The sequence below is a fragment of the Cydia pomonella genome, chromosome 1 (genome assembly GCF_033807575.1).
Source record: "Cydia pomonella isolate Wapato2018A chromosome 1, ilCydPomo1, whole genome shotgun sequence".
NCBI lineage: Eukaryota > Metazoa > Arthropoda > Insecta > Lepidoptera > Tortricidae > Cydia > Cydia pomonella.
This window is the reverse complement of record NC_084703.1, coordinates 1,758,683-1,764,682: the sequence shown is the minus strand read 5'-3', so window position 1 is coordinate 1,764,682 and position 6,000 is coordinate 1,758,683.

Genomic DNA, 6,000 nt, shown 5'->3' with positions numbered 1-6,000 from the left:
CAGCCTTGAGATTAGCCAACCGGCACTCACCGGCAGGAACAAAACACTATGAGTAGGGTCTAGTGTTATTTGGCTGCGGTTTTCTGTAAGGTGGAGGTACTTCCCCAGTTGGGCTCTGCTCTAGATCTGGAATGACATCCGTGTGTACTGTACCATACAAAGCGAGATGACATTCACTATGCCGATACCTCTGTTTTGGACGTAGTTTAAAGACCATACCTATAGTAATACGTAATAATAAAATATACGTCCCACTGCTGGGCACAGGCCTCCTCTCATGCGCGGGAGGGCTTGGACTATAGTCCCCACGCTAGCCCAATGCTGATTGGAGACTACACATACACCTTTGAATTTCTTCGCAGACGTATGCAGGTTTCCTCACGATGTTTTCCTTCATCGAAAAGCTAGTGGTAAATATCAAATGATATTTCGTACATAAGTTTCGACAAACTCATTGGTACGAGCCAGGATTTGAACCCGCGACCTCCGGATTGAAAGTCGGACGTCATAACCACTCGGCCACCACCGTTTATAACCACCAATACAATACGCTTAGCAATACCTAGTTTCATCTCAATCGGATGATGAGGTAACAGACACAAAGAGTTACTCTTGCATTAATAATTCCAGTAGGGATTAGATACCTAGGGATTATTCTTCCAGGAAAATTGTAATCTTAAGAAAAAATACCCGAAATCTAAGTTTACATTAAATTAAGCTAGAGAATATGCGATATTACTTCGAAAAAGAAGAGGTGGACAATTCGACATAGTGCAAAAACAAATGCAATTACTGCAAAAATTCTACTTGCATCTTATCAATAATAGTCTATTGACAACTTTAAACCTATCTCTAATGACACGGTGAAGCAGGTAATGAGGTGTGAGCTGCCCTAACTTGTTATCTCGTAGAGATTCACAAGTATTCAGTGGGCCGTGCTTGTTTCCCGTCTGGCCGTCGGGTAGTGCCGCGTCCGATGTCTCTGGGCCTTGTCCCGTGAAATTGGCTAAACTAGATGGCATGTGTGTGATGTGTGTACCGGGACAGTGATGAGCACTCGAAAGTCCTTAACCTCCTGAGACCCGGAAGCAATTGTTTTGTTTTGAATTTGGAATCCTTAGTTACACAATAAAAGTTCAAAATAGATTTTGGAATAAGTACAATTTTTTTTACTCAGGGTCTTAGGAGGTTAAGTCATTTCTGCTAGAATATCTGTATGGCCTTTAATAAATAAATAAACAATAAATTGTTTAAGGACATTCTTACACGAATTGACTAACAAGGAAAGGTACCCAACTGTCCAGTTCCGATTTGATTTATATTTATATATGTTATAGAGTAGTCTAAAATAACGGACACGTATTTTTTTTAGCTGCCCAAACTCAACGTATTGGGAGAAATTGTCCTCCAAAGTACTAAAAAGTTACTAAATCTTCTAAGTCCTATAGAAAATGATGCTCGAGCAACTTGCTCGTTAAAGACTTGTTTGAGTATAAGTATATTTTAGATGCTGTTTTCCTATACTTCCTTTTCCTTCTGGTCTGTTACCTTTCGTGATTTTTCTCACTTGATGGTCTCATCGGAAGATCAGCGCTGGAAGCCACCAGCAACATGCTGAGATGAGGCCATTTCGTGGCACTTTATACTTTCTTTGTTTTTGTTATATCATGTAATATAATGTGTCTTGTTTGCGTTTACGAATATAAATTATTCTATTCTCTTCGTCACAATTTCAAAAATAGAAAAATATAGATTTCACCCACACGTGGATTAAACAATATAGGTCACAAACTGACCTTAATGTAATATAATCTCTGCAGCTATAAGAATAGGGTCGAATCTACTTTACAACCCTCCGTCAGGGGTGCGTTTCGAAGGGTGCATGACTCACTGCTAGTGAATCATTGCAATGTTTCGAAGAAGTAATTTGACACTAGACCAGGGTTATAACGGCGAAAATCGAAGTTCGTCAATTCCTTCTTCCTCGCGTTGTCCCGGCATTTTGCCACAGCTCAAGGGAGCCTGGGGTCCGCTTGATAACTAATCCCAAGATTTGGCGTAGGCACTAGTTTTTACGAAAGCGACTGCCATCTGACCTCCAAACCCACAGGGTAAACTTGGCCTTGTTGGGATAAGTCCGGTTTCCTCACGATGTTTTCCTTCACCGAAAAGCGACTGGTAAATATCAAATGATATTTCGTACATAAGTTCCGAAAAACTCATTGGTACGAGCCGGGGTTGGAACCCACGACCTCCGGATTGCAAGTCGCACGCTCTTACCGCTAGGCCACCAGCGCTTCAATTCGTCAATTGAGAGCATTTTTCTCTGTCACTCTAATTTACGTCTTAATAGGAGTAAAAGAGAAAGATCCCCGCAATTTGAGAATTTCGGTTTGCGCAGTAGGCCCCCAGGTAAGGATAGAATTAGTAATACTGTAAGTTAAGAAGTTGAATCATATACAAACCCCGTTATGTTGCAGATCATTGATAAGTTTCGACCTCAATCAATTCGACCGTTTTTTTCGTATGTTTGTTACCTTAGAACGTGATCGTCATCCTTTTTTTTTTTTAAATACCACAGGTGGCAAACAAGCATACGGCCCGCCTGTGGTAAGCAGTCACCGTAACCTATGGACGCCTGCAACACCAGAGGTATTACATGCGCGTTGCCGACCCTTTAAAAACATGTACACTCCTTTTTAGGGTTCCGTAGCCAAATGGCAAAAAACGGAACCCTTATAGATTCGTCATGTCCGTCTGTCTGTCCGATTCTGTCACAGCCACTTTTTTCCGAAACTATAAAAGCTATACTGTTCAAACTTGGTAAGTAGATGTATTCTATGAACCGCATTATGATGTTTACACAAAAATAGAAAAAAAACAATAAATTTTGGGGGTTCCCCATACTTAGAACTGAAACTCAAAAAATCTTTTTTCATCAAACCCATACGTGTGGGGTATCTATGGATAGGTCTTTAAAAATGATATTGAGGTTTCTAATATCATTTTTTTCTAAACTGAATAGTTTGCGCGACAGACACTTCCAAAGTGGTAAAAAGTGTGTCCCCCCCCCCCCCCCCCCCGTAACTTCTAAAATAACAGAATGAAAAATCTAAAAAAAATATATGATATACATTGCCATGCAAACTTCCACCGAAAATTGGTTCGAACGAGATCTAGTAAGTAGTTTTTTTTTAATACGTCATAAAAATTTAAAAAAAAAATTTTTTTCATCAAACCCATACGTGTGGGGTATCTAAGGATAGGTCTTCAAAAATGATATTTAGGTTTCTAATATCATTTTTTTCTAAACTGAATAGTTTGCGCGAGAGACACTTCCAAAGTGAAAAAAAGTGTGTCCCCCCCCTGTAACTTCTAAAATAACGGAATGAAAAATCAAAAAAAAATATATGATATACATTACCATGCAAACTTCCACCGAAAATTGGTTTGAACGAGATCTAGTAAGTAGTTTTTTTTTAATACGTCATGAAATTTAAAAAAAAAATTTTTTTTCATCATACCCATACATGTGGGGTATCTATGGATAGGTCTTCAAAAATGATATTAATGTTTCTAATATTATTTTTCTCTAAGCTGAATAGTTTGCGCGAGAGAACCTTCCAAAGTGAAAAAAAGTGTGTCCCCCCCCCCTGTAACTTCTAAAATAACAGAATTAAAAATCTAAAAAAAATATATGATATACATTACGATGCAAACTTCCAACGAAAATTGGTTTGAACGAGATCTAGTGAGTAGTTTTTTTAATACGGCATAAAATTAAAAAAAATTTATTTTTTCGTCAAACCCATACGTGTGGGGTATCTATAGATAGGTCTTCAAAAATTATATTGAGGTTTCTAATATAATTTTTTTCTAAAAAGAATAGTTTGCGCGAGAGACACTTCCAAAGTGAAAAAATGTGTGTCCAAAGTGGTAAAATGTTGAACGAGATCTAGTAAGTAGATTTTTTTTAATACGTCATAAATGGTACGGAACCCTTCATGCGCGAGTCCGACTCGCACTTGGCTGCTTTTTGAAGAACCCCATACTGTAGCCCCTCGGGAAAACCTCGGCCGGAAGCTCATTCCACAGCCGAAACGTTCGCGGGAGGAAATTCCTCTTAAACCGCACAGTACGCGACCATTTAGGTTCTAGTGTGCGAGAATGAACACCCTGCCGACGGCGAGCGGTGCGGTGATAAATAGCGGCCGTTGGCATCATGTCAAACAATTATTCAGAGAACAGCCCATTGTACAAGCGGTAGAACACACACAAGGAGGCAGTATCTCCTTAAACTTAAAGGTTCAACAGGTGAGTTTGGGATCGTCGACGATTCGTACAGCGCGCCTTTGGACTGAGTCGAATGGTCCAAGCTGGCATGCATGCTTCCGAAATATCAAACATATTTATATCATTATATCCTTTTTAACCTTTTTGACGCCAAATCTAAAAAGGTTTGGCAAGTACTTGCATTTTAGTATGATTACATTAACTGAGCGGTTTTTTTTTTAAATGCCACTTTTATTAATTTCTACTTAGAATGTTTAAGGGTAACAAAAAGGAAAGTTTGAAAAATGTATGGAAATTTGTGGACACATTATTTCTCCAATAAACAAAAAAGTTACATAAAAAATGACAAAAAAAAACTCAACTATACTAGGGCATAGTCAGTTTTTCAGTACAAAAACGCGGCAAATAAAATATTAATAATACAATTACAACATACAAAAATATTTGTAAACGATCCTTTAATTTTGTATTTCAGGACAAAAATATTACATATAATAATAATGACATAATCAATACAAAAAATGGTAATTATTATTGTTTTATTGACTCCTTAGGTAAACCTATTTAATATAAATATGATCTAACAATAATTTGTGATAATAATAATGCGTATTTATTTAGCTATCTGTTTGATTCTATATTAATTATGAAACTAAAATTTGACTTGTATCTTTTAATTGTGTGCACGCGGACATTCTTGTATATAGGCATGGACTTTTTTTATTATTGTATTAGTGTAATATCATTTAAGTAGGCATATTTTTAATATTCTTGCCTATAAAAAATCGTATTGTTTGCATGCTGTTTGTGGACAGCTGAATGAGGACAACAACAAATGTGAACATCTAAAACTGTACCCTTTTCAAGCAAATAAATGATTTGTGATTCTTATTTGTAATATTTATGTATTCAAAGACAAAATTAAAGGAACGTGCATGAACTGTAGGAGGCAGCACAGGAGCCGTCAGATTTTTGGCGCGAGGCGTAAATGTGATGTTTATTGTTCCGATGTAGCCCACAAGATGGCAGAACCTACTATGCACAAGAAAACACGTGACGTGTACATGTGCATGTTTATGGTTCCGATTCAGGCCACAAGATGGCAGACCCTCCAACGCGCACGGTCCCTATAGTATATAACTCGTCAAAGTTTTAGTCCTTGATTATAAAATTAAAATCACTAATTAAATAAATGAATGGGTATGAGTATGAATATGAGTTGAATTTTATTGCTAATGTCGACTCCATAGCTCGCTATTACGTCTTACCGTGCGAATAAAACTCCGACGCCTGCATATTACTGTTTCATCACACTTGCTCGAAAAAGTTCTTATTTCATGCAGGTGTACTGAAGGACAAAGGCCTATTTTGTTCCCGCGGGAGTTATAGATTGTGAAAAAAAACTATAGCTTTTTTTAAATTATGTTACTTATTCATACAAACCAAGTAGCATAAATGAGTTTAACTTTTAAAATACTGACGTTTATAATTATATATTTTTGTTTATGTTTAAAATCAAATAATTTGATTAATTTAACAGCCGCTTAAAATATTTTTACATAATTTTCAATCGTAGCTGAATGCCGAATAGGTCTGTGCAGTGTGCCCTCGATGCTAACCTGCCAAGAAATTACAAAATGGCGGACGAATGTTTAATGTCACCGTATTTAAGAATTATTTCGTTTAAAATTTAGTTTTTTCTTCGCA